Source organism: Anas acuta, chromosome 5 (assembly GCF_963932015.1).
Source record: "Anas acuta chromosome 5, bAnaAcu1.1, whole genome shotgun sequence".
Taxonomy (NCBI): domain Eukaryota; kingdom Metazoa; phylum Chordata; class Aves; order Anseriformes; family Anatidae; genus Anas; species Anas acuta.
Genome location: NC_088983.1, coordinates 64,670,950 through 64,682,368, shown reverse-complemented (window position 1 = coordinate 64,682,368; position 11,419 = coordinate 64,670,950). Strand labels below are relative to the sequence as shown.

The 11,419-nt window shown below is 36.9% G+C and overlaps 1 protein-coding gene across 7 annotated transcripts in view; it reads left to right on the top strand.

The window, feature by feature from the left end:
- LOC137858019 (PX domain-containing protein kinase-like protein) overlaps positions 1-11,419 on the top strand; it is a 43,142-nt gene that overhangs the window by 16,821 nt on the left and 14,902 nt on the right. For 4 of the 7 annotated variants that reach the window (XR_011097475.1, XR_011097477.1, XR_011097476.1 and 1 more), the window contains exon 4: positions 7-63. The gene's annotated coding sequence lies outside the window, so the exon portion shown is untranslated. Of the gene's footprint in view, positions 1-6; positions 64-561; positions 1,108-1,205; positions 2,965-5,179; positions 9,391-11,419 lie in introns of those variants that run through there. The other 3 variants (XR_011097478.1, XR_011097481.1, XR_011097479.1) reach the window with 3 other exon arrangements.

Below are 11,419 nucleotides of genomic sequence, written 5' to 3'. Positions count from 1 at the left end.
CCACTGAGTGCTTTTATTCTTTCAGGACTTGCTCCTAGTCTTGGATGTCAATGGCTCAATAGGGTAAGTCCTGTAAAGGAGATATGGACAGCAAATAAGAGGAAAATAAAGTAATTTTTTAAACTTTCATTTTGTTCCCTAAATAAATAATCAAGAATGATGAAAGAGCTGCATTTTGAACTATTAGAAGCATTCACCTTCATTCATCTCAAGGCAATCCCTTTACTTGATTTTAGGGCAGCACTGATAGACTTCTAAAGGAATTAGGTCTAGTTAATTTCTGATTCTTAAAAAGGTCTACCTAATTGACTCCCTTTTTTTCTCCCTATGGAGTAAAAAGCTGGGACATACAGGAATCCTCACTGTGCTATCTTGGATGAAGTTGAGCTGCCCAATACAAATTTTTTTCTTTAACCATCGTTTTGCTTGTGATTCTGATTTCACAGTATGAGTTGCTAGCTGAAGGATAATATTTTCTAATTCATATGGCAATTTTATACCTCTGTTCAGATATTCCACCTGGCAAAAATGCTAACAAGACCATTTTCATTTTTAAATCAGGAAAGCATTTTCCATGATTGCCTGGAGAAATGTCTCTTCTACTTAAAGAACTGAAGGAAGTATACTTTGCTATTCTGAGCAGCAACATCCATTATTTTAAGGAAATATTGGGTAGTATGTTAGAGCACTTTAACAAAAAATATTTTAAGTCTTGTATTTTTGTTTTCTTGGAGACCCTATGCTGAGAACAATGAGTAAGCTTGACTTTCTTTCCACTTTTCAATCCAATATTTAATATATGTGTTTTTTACTTAGAGGAGGTCAATTTGCTTGCACTTTGAGGACTAAGGTATGATTATTCTGCAAGTGTAATGCTTTACTAACAGCCCAAGTTCTACAACCTTATGTTTAGAGAGATTTAAGTTATTATTTTTATACTTTCACAAACAGCAATGTATAAATTGTGTATTTAGTTTCTTCTTTAAATTACGTAGAATCTTTTATTGTTGCAGTTCAGCTGATCTCCAGTACACCTTCCAAACACAAACTTACCATTAGCATCATTTACTTTCATGGCTTTGAACACAAATATCTAAGATTTCTGAGGTAGGAAAGACACGGGTGTAAATGATATTAAGAGAATGAAGTCAGACCCTTGTGTGATAAAGGATGCTGAATTCTGTTTTTTTTCCTTCATACCTCAGCATAGAGTCTAAGTAAATAGAAGAAATACATGATAGTATCATTTACTGAGGGAGGCTGGTGTCTTTACTTTACAACATCTCAGAAGATATGCTAGTTACGCTGAACTGGAACACATGGACAATAAGGTGTGTGACAGCTTCTGAAAAGTAGGTTCAAACACTGGAAGTTGTTTTGGCTCCTCTGGGTCAGCACATCTCCATCATTCCAGCTCTACTTCTTTGAAGAGAACATGAATCTAACCTTCTGGTCACATGAAGTCTGTGATACTCTCATCCATGAGCACTCTGCTGCTTGCTCCCTCACTCATCCTGGCAGTGGAACAAGTCTGGCCTTAACTACTTACAAAGGAAATTGAAAGGCATTCTGCTTTAAAGAGGAAGATCACTCTAGGGGTAGTCTGTAGCAGATAATTGAGAAATTTTGTTGAAGGAAACTAAGTAACTGAGGTTATCGGTGACGCAGTGCAGTATTGATCACAAATTCAAATCTAACCCACACTGTTACAAGTTAGTGTAATTTGGTATTCTGTGTGAGATTAGTTTCTCTACTTTTGAGTGGATGAAAATTCTCTTTATAAATGGGTCTCACTGATCTAATCAGCAGTCATCATATGTGTGGTGCTTTCTTTTAGAATTATTTATGAACATGTTTAAGTTAGTTTATTTTTACAGAAAGCATTTAAAATGTATTTAGCTTTTACTGTGTGTTTCAGAGCTACTCAAACACACTCGTGAAATACACTAGTGAATGAGTACTTTTAACCTTTACAGTGATACTTGTAAAACAAAAACAAAACACTTCTATGAGTTAGCTTTTGTCACCTGTGTTAATCCCATAAGCATTTGTTTACCTGACCAAAAAACAAATAGAAGATTTAATTTTTAAGGTCTCTAAGGTCAGTACTTTTCACAGCTGCTAATGCAAAGCACAAAGACAAAATAGATCATGTTCCCTACAAGTCTTACCAGCACATAATAGAAAAGCATGTAGGAAAAGGCAATGTACATCTCAAATGGATTATTGAAGTGCTGACAAATTTATTCTCGCTTTAGTGTGGCCTGTTTATTTGCAGTCCTAGAATAAAATTCATCCAGGTCTGCATTATACATTCTTCATAGTGTAGTTTTGTATTTTACCACTCTTGAAAGCCTTGTTGATTAACTAAAAAACATTAGAAGTAACATACAGAGAATGACAGTCATCCCTGTTTTCAGTACCTCACTTCAGTCCTGAAGGAACTTACAATGATGCTGTTGAATATAACCAGACTACTCTTCCTACTCAGTATTAGAGATGATAAAGTATTCTGCTTCAAATTCACATCCTATTTTACTTCTCTGTGATTTAAGGATTTATGTTGACACTACAGAGATAAGCAGAGATGAACATTTAAATAAGATTGGTTCATATCCTAACAAAGGTTCATCAGTAGAAAATAGTTTCTTGAAAAGCATGCATTATGTTGTAATGTTCATAAAAATGCTTTTCACTATCTGAGTATTGCTCAAAATCACTGGATAGATCTGCATTTGGCTTCTGTTTTATTGCAAATAAGATGTAATAAAATCCTAACTTGTGTTCAAAGCTCCTGACCATTACATAATGTGAATGTCTCAAAAGAGATCTTATTCAGAAATGAGTAGCTAGGTATTTGGCCAAAATGTCATTAATATTTTTCATCAAAAACCTAATGAGAGGAACATATCATGTATTGTGAATTACAGTGTTTCTGTTAATAAAAGAAAGGATTTATTATTACCTTTTGAGGCAGATGCTATTTTCTGCTACAATAGATGTGGAGTAAATTTAAAGCAAGAAAGGAAGAGTAAACATGAGGTATTGGAATGATTTCATATTGGCATGTTTGAAATTAGCATTCAATTTCATTTGGTGTGTGTATAAATTTGTAAGTGGTATAATATGTAGTAACTACAATGCATATTAACTAGTCCTAGGCGTTACCTTTTATATTGGCTTACCTTGAAAGTAGCACAATAAATAATTTTAATGCTTCCTGCGCTACTGCTGACAAAAATTTGGTAATTTTCTGTCATTTGGATGGAGGTGTCAACTTGACAGGTGAAAGACTATAGATGGGTTCAGTTGCATAGTTGAAGATATATAATAGAAGGAAAAGTATTAACTGTGAATAACAGTAAATTGGGAGATACTGGAGAAAAAGCTGAAGGGCCTTAGAATGTGAAAAACAAAATGAAAAATCATAAAGAAGTTTGCAGATAAAAATGAAACCAGGAGAAAGGACGAAGGCCTCATGATATCTACATTAATCACGAATAATGACTGGATAGAATATTTAGGGATATATGGAAAAAAAAGTTCTTTAAGAACATTGGGAGGCTGTCACATACATGGCAGAGGAATAAAACAGGAGGATTTAAGCAGTTTTCAGTCTTTAAAATGGAAACTTAACTGAGAGAAGTCTTAACAGCCTAGAATTCATATAGGCCATGTAGGTAGGACTACATACTCCTAGCAAGCAGCAGATCATTTTGCTCAGTTTATCTGCAGGCCTATGTGGAAATAACATATTAAGGAATCACAGGAGCTTTTTCAGCAGATTTGAAGCAGGAATAGAAGTTGGACATTGGAATGCAATGGTTTAATTGTTTATGGTAGGGTTTGCAGAAATCCTAGATTATAAATACCTGATACTGAAAGATACTTGCAGTGAATTTTCTTGTCAATGTTAAAATTAAAATAATGCATCTGACAGTATTGTAATGCTTAAGCTGAATTAGGCTGAAGAAAAGAATGTCTTACAATATTCTGGGAGCAGTTATTTTTGTTTCTCTCCAAATTTTATCCCTGTGCAGTAATAAAAGCTGAAAAGCAGAAATGACTTGGGGTATTTGCACTAGAAGTAGTGAGTGGAAGGTGCACATAGAAGGAACTGTTGGAATAGAGAAGGCTATTTGCTTCCTGCCCTGGGTGGGAGCTAACTAATATAGCCTTCCATACTATTATTAATAACGAGCTTAAATGGACTGATTAGTGTAAAATGAAGGGCAAAAGGGCAGCTATTCAGAGGTAAAGAGAGTATCAGAAATAAAGGCTGGAGGGAAATGAGGAGAACAGTTTGGAATAGAAATGGTAGCTACGTGGCACATGAACTGTTCAGGAACGCTAAAATAGAAAATAGGGATAAGATGCAAGATGATGGGAATGGGAATCAGAAAATTGGTGGGCATGGAAAGAATAAAAACGGAATGGTCATGGAACAGTGAGTGTCAATGAAAGGTAAATATAAGGGAGTTAAAGCATGAAAGGAAGAGAATAAAGAATCTCTTATGTAAGAATAAACGATGTTATGCTCTGTGTGATCCCCAAAAGGATTATCATAGCGTACGGTCTGTGGTGTCTCAAGAAAATCCATCCTTACTGCCTGCTCAAAGGAAAGCCCACTAGGATTTCGCATAAGACATCTCCAGCTAAAGTAGAAAAAGCCAGATAAATCCAAATTGCCAATGGATTTAGAGAAGCACCTATAATAACATGCTGTCAAACAGTTCCAGACTGTATTCTTTCCTGTGTATGTTTGTAGATACCACTTCTGCTTCCAGCATCTTCCCCTGCTGTATTTTGATTTCCAGGGAACCTGTTCCTGCAGGGTATCTGTAGGAGTATCTCTAGCACTTACCTTGGTTTAGTTCTGGTTAGCTCCTCTGGTCTGCTGTCCTAGCTCACATCCTCATCTGTTTTGAGACTGACCTGCAGGCAGGTGTGCCTCAAGTACCCAACCACATGGCTGTGTGTGCTTGGAAAGGGAGAGAAGGGTTTGGGTGGTTTTTAATGCAGAGTGGAATTGGCATAGAGAGCAGCAGCTCTGACACAAACAAAACATGTCCTTCTGTTTCAGTTTTTCAACTACTATTAGCATATTTAAGGTAATGTTATTAAATTATTAGAACTAAAGCAAGAAGTGCGCTCTGAAGGCTTCTTTGCTCTGCTGCAGGTGCAGGGACAGCCTTTGTAGTGCCAGTGGCAGAGTGGGAAGAAATGGAGCTGTGTACAGCTGATGGATGTTGATGCGTGACCTTGATACTTGCATTGCCAACAATAAAAGATTGCAGGCAGCATATTGTATGGAGAATGTTTGAAGTAAGGTTGGAAGAACAATCTACTGAGAAACAAAACTTGGCAGTATTGTAGTATAAACAAGTGCTAACACCTGCTGTAAGACTAAAGACTGTAGTTTTTTTTTTTTGTTTTTTTTTTTAAAGATAAACTCTCCCCAAACATCCACAATCTGAAATAACTTTTGGTAAAATAGATCACAGTAGGCAAATGCTCTGTCTTTTGTTTACATTTTTGAGAGACATTGCTCAAAAGTATTAGGTGTATAAAACAATATAGGTTTGTAGCAATCTATTTAATATGCAAATCCCTTGCCCAAAAATGAAGTGTTGTAAGACATGTATTATAATAGATACACTTCATGTATCTATTATAATATCTCTTGAATGAGTAACATGTAGTGGTGCAAGCTGTATGTGGCTCACAGAGGAAATCTGCAATACTTTATGTCATGATATATGCATATAATAAACTGAAATTCTGTCTTAATGCTGATATATAGAGTTGAGTAACAATGAGGGTCCTGGCATAAGACATCTGATATTTATATTAAATATAAAGTAAAATTTAAACATTTAATATTTCTGGAGACAGTTTCCATGAGTGTTCAATGTTACTCTGTTAGTTGAGCTCTGAAACACGCTATTTATGTGGTATGCAGTTCAGATTTGTGCCATTTTTGGAAATATACCTTCTAATTGACCAACCAGAAATTGAGTGCTGAAATCAAAATTAAAACTAGTTATTTCTAACTTGTCATGAAAAATAAGCACTTTGCAGGCTATATTCTGTCTTTGTGTGAAGTATTTGAAATAAACATTGAAGGTGCAGTGAAAGCAATGCCATGTGGATTACATAAAGAATTTAGGTTACTGACTGTGGAAATGGTAACTTAAAACACAGATCATGTGAATAGTTTTGTTTCAGCTCAGACCAGCTGCAGATGTAACATTAAATATTGCATTGTTTAAACAGGCTAAAACAAGAGCTTTGCTAATTATGAGTTGTGATGATTCTGGTGCACTTGCTGAAATAAGTTATTCTTGGCAGGAAAGAAAGAAGATAGGACTTGGGATCTTTACTGAGAATCTATTTTTGTTTGTTTAGGGAATAGGAAATCGAAAGCAATGCTGCAATTCAGGATAAATCTAGCGTAGAAGAGCAAAAATAAAAACTGAGATAAAACTGACCTCTCTTCAGGAGAAGAAATTGGGCTGATGGAAGAGATTATTTTGTTTGAAAGAGATTATAGCAATGCTTGCTTTTGTTTTTGATTGGATTGTAATCTAGAAAAGGCAACCAGTGAGATGCTCAGGGGAAGTTTTGTTTAATTCTCAAGTATAACTTCTTGTACGTTCTGAGGTCACTTCTTAAAGCACTGTTCCAGGTCACATTTACAGCCACGTCACCTGGGTTTTGAAGCAGTGTGTGAAATTTTTATAGTAATGAAATGTCTGTTGTTAATTTAAAATACAGTGGTAATTTGTATAGATTTCTGGTATTCTTTGCTATTGACTGATCTTAAACCAATCCATTAGTAAGGAGGAAGTAAGCTGTGATTTTATGTGATGCTATTTCAGCATTGGTACCAAATATGTAACCAGTGGAGGACTGAAGTTATGAAATGAACTTTCGTAAGTAAGTAGAGCAAAAGGCTTGGAAATGTATCATTTGAAAGTGGATCTTGACAAATTCGAGGAAAGATATGTATTGTTGGCTAGGATGTTCTTGAATATTGTAAATGGTTTGGAAAGAGTTGTTAGACTAAATGTCTTTTGTTTCTAATCAATTATCTGTTAATAGAGGATTGCCACTGCTTATGTGGAGGGTTGAAGAAGTATTCTTTTCCCTGTCTCCCCCTCATGCATTTTTATTTTTGCATAATTATGTTTAATTTCTTTGCTTCATCTTCACTGGAAACTAAAGAGGGGAGACTTTACAACTCTGCTGTTGTTCCTAGATGACATTGTCAGGATGCTGTTTGTTTTCCTTCCAGGCTTGGCAATGCCATCTGGCTTGCAGTCCTCAGATTTGAGGGGCGTAAGGAAATCTCTTCCCATTCTCTTTTCTTGTTTAGACTGGCAGAGAACGTTTTGTTATTTTTCTGTGTCGTTTTGTTTTAAGTTCAGTTCCTGGGCTCAGTTCATCTGTTTCACTGTAACTCCTTGACAGTGCACAACCTCTAGTAGTGCTAAATGTCCTTGCTCCTTATTTCTGTTTTATGTCTAAAAGTATTTTTTCATCTTTTATGCTAAAGATATACATTCTAAACTGTGAGTTTCTTTCAACTGTTACGGATGAATGGGTAGAATTGACGTTAGTGTTAAATATCTTTTTATTTAATATCCACTATATGTGTTTAGGACTTGAGGGAAAACTCAACTCAGTGATCGAGGTAGTCCCTTTCATCATTAACACGCATTTTCTGCTAGGAGATCTCTCCCCTGCAGTCATACAAGCAGCAAAACCAATATTGTGCTTTAATCCCGGATGCTTTAAAAATTTGGCTTCCAAATTTTTGAGTAATTTCTATGTTGTGCAAGAGTTCAGACTGTACACCCTCAGTCTGATTTATATTACTGCACCAGTGATAGCACCAGACTGTTTAAAGCTAGATGTCTCAGCAAAGGAACTACAGTTCCAGGGAGAAAATAGATGAGGATCAGTGATCTTGAAAGTAGGCATTCAAAATCTAATAATCCTTACACTTTTACTTTTCAGGAAGATCAAAGCCCTCCTAGCATTTCAAATACCTTTCACTCCAGAAAGTGAAGATTAATATGTAAATGTGAAGGAATTGAGCTAATTGAATATGATTTACTTTCTGAATATTCTAATGTTAGGTGTTTGAACACTAAAGACATTGAACTTTCCATTATTGATTAAAAATTGGTTCACTAATTAAAAATAGATATTGCATGACTATTGATGAATGCAGTATGTTTTTAGATGCACAAAAGGATGCAATTTTTGAACCTGTTTTATTGCTTTCATTTTTGATGGTGTGGTATAGAAATACGTGGTATCTCAGAAATGTTTTCCTTGTAATAAATGACTGCATCAAAACTACAAGGAAAAAGCTGAAAGATAAATATGGATTCAGAGCAAGAAGAGGCTTGTCTGAGAAAACGTGGCAGATGTTTAATGGATACTGTGATGTGACAGCTGTTTTTCTTAATTTTTCAGTATATACAAATACTATAACATATGTTGTATCAGGGATTTTATCAGGGATAAAATGCTTGTGCTGTACAGCTGTCCTTGCTGAAGGATAGCCTTTATCTCATATAATTGTATTTACATTTGTATTACAATAGAGCTATATACTAATGGGATGATTTGGTCATAAATCCAAAAGCCATACTGAGGCTAGTACAATGCTGAGGGTGTCTTGTGTAAGTCTGCCCTGGTGCACTTCATGGTCACCACCTGAAAAGATGCTAGCTAGATGAAAACCAGCTTTTGTGGGAATAAACCTAATTTGCACAGGGGTCACACTCCAATATGAAATACATATGGATGTATCATTGAGAGTCATTACCAATGTACCTTATTGCTTCTTGTGCCTCATTGTGTGTACTAGCTAAAGTGGAAAACCAAGTGACAGATTAATGTTATGCATTTACAAAACCCCTGTGAAAGGAACAGACACCGTTGCCCATAAATTTAAACCTTGGAAGGGGCTAACATGGGTGAAGGTGAAACAAATATTATGTTTATCAGTGTATTACCAGAATCTACAGGGCCTGATTCTTCCCTGCAACCTACATTTAATTTTAAAAGCATACTGCTGAAATCTGTTTTTGAATTATAAGAGGGCTTGGGAATAGTATTAGTATTAGTATTTTTATTCCTGCAGAATAAGTCATCTAGTGGGAGGAATGAGGTCTGATAGCTAGCTTTGGTGCACTGTTACCATGGCAAGTTTCAAACGGTTCCTGTGTGGATTCTAGTGGTTTTGTGCACTTGCTAGATATTAATACTGTTAGTGAGTGTTTTATTTAATTCAAATTTCCTGGCTTATAACTTGTTAGTTGCAACTTCAGGGTTAAATTTCACTCTAACTCTGGCACTAAAGTTTGTCTCTGAATGCGTGGCTTCTGATAAAGCTCTTTGAGCTGTACAGTGGTATCCTATACTTAAATAAAGATCCCTGAAAAGTGTGAAATGAACCCAACTTGGTAGCCTCTGGCATGCCATGAGATTTTTGAGAGTTGCCGACTGATGGTTTGCCAAGACTCACTCAAGGTAAATTAGATGGGTTACATTCATGGGCTTTGACCCATATAAGAAAAAAAAATTAAGAAATTATTGATTCTTGGTTTAAAATGTAAACACTTCACTTGCATTACTTACATTTAAGAACTTTTGGAAAGAGATATGCTATAAGCAGATTACTAAGCACCTTGTGAGTAGATACCTACTTCTGTTGGTGAACTGATTGTGGTGGGACAGACCAACCTGGCAAGAAGGTTTAAGCTGGAAAATGTCATATGGAACATGTAGATAGCCAGGTAGATAAGGCTAAAATTTGTTTGGTCCTGCATTTTTGCTACCTAACCCTACCCATAAAAGTGGCCTAGAAGAAAGCTGGAGAGGGACTCTATCAGGGAGTGTAGCCATGTAATGAGGAATAATGGCTGTGAACAAATGGAGGAGAGATTTAGATGAGATGTGATGTGAAGAAGAAATTCTTCACTCAGAGCACAGAGCATGCATGGGAATTAGGGCTGGAGATGCACCTTGCTTCTGTTCTTTTCTGTAAAGAATAGAATGAAATTACCTAAACCAGTGTTAAAAATAAACTCAGGGCACAGAATAGGAGGTGCAGGGCAGTCCCTGTGGCTGAGGAGCAGCCTTTCTCTCTGGCAAGCCAAATGGCCCAGGGGATCCAGCCCCAGAAACGGGGGCCTCAGCCCCCCAACCCTCCTCCTCCTTCCACGTGAGGGCATCTTCCAAGCCATTCCCAACATAGCCGCCTTTGGCCACGCGTGGGTCACTCCATCGCAGATGCTTGCTGAGGTCACCGTGGCCACCACTGCCCTACCTTTGCTGCGGGCCCTATAAAACAGGCCCCCTGCAGCTGGCCCAGCATTCACTGAGCTTCTAGGCCCTCTGACTGCCAGCTTGTGTGGCAGGAAGAAGATGAGAATAGCAAGGCAAGCAGCAGGCCTCCTTGGTGTGTGAGGACAGCCATGCAGTTCTGTGAAGCACTGAGAAAGTGCACCTGACCAGAAGGAGACGTGTCATGGGTGGAGGGATAGCACTGGTGCCACAAGAGACATCAGTGCCCAAAGGACCTCTGGCACCCAGCCCACAGACAGATGTCACTTGGACTTCCAGAAGTCATGAATTAGTGACAGATCTGTGGCAGGACACATTTTTGTCTTGCTGCTATGTTCCCTGTGGTCCCACCCGCCTCCATGGCAGTGTGAAAAAGAAGAGCTCTGACTCCAGTGTTCTTATGGCTCAGGTTGACAATGGACCAATAACAAGTTACAATCATTGTATGGGCTTTTCAGGACTTTTTGAAAGTTAGAGGAAAACAAATGTTTGTTGCTGAAGTTCATAGCTTGATGTACTCTTAATATGGGGAGGAAGCACACGTTGCATGGTGATGTATTATCTCACATTCCCTCAATGGAATGCTCTTTTACTGCATGTCCTATGTTATTGTATGGAAGGAAGTCCTAAATTTTCAATTCTGTTATAGAAAGAATACTGTTGAATACTGTTGCCTTTTTTTTTTTTTTTTTTTTTTTTAGGCAACAGTGCATGTGTTCCTAGAGTAAAATACTTAAAATATTACAAATAACTTCTGAGCAATGCATAGCTGTTTGCACTAAAATGGAACTATATGAGTAATGAATGTTGACTTGGAATTACAGCCAGTATGGTAATGAAATAAAGCCCCATTAGATGCAGGTAATTTGCAAATCGGGGTTGTTTTCATTTAAATGATCTCCCTGTCTGATCTGAGGAAAAAGGCATACCAGTCAATCAATTAAGAAGGACTTTTAGACAAATATAAACTAATATAAATGTTAAATAATAGATTAATTCCATACAAACATAGGAGTGAATTCCCATTAGTTGACAGCTGTCAAGGCTATTTTGA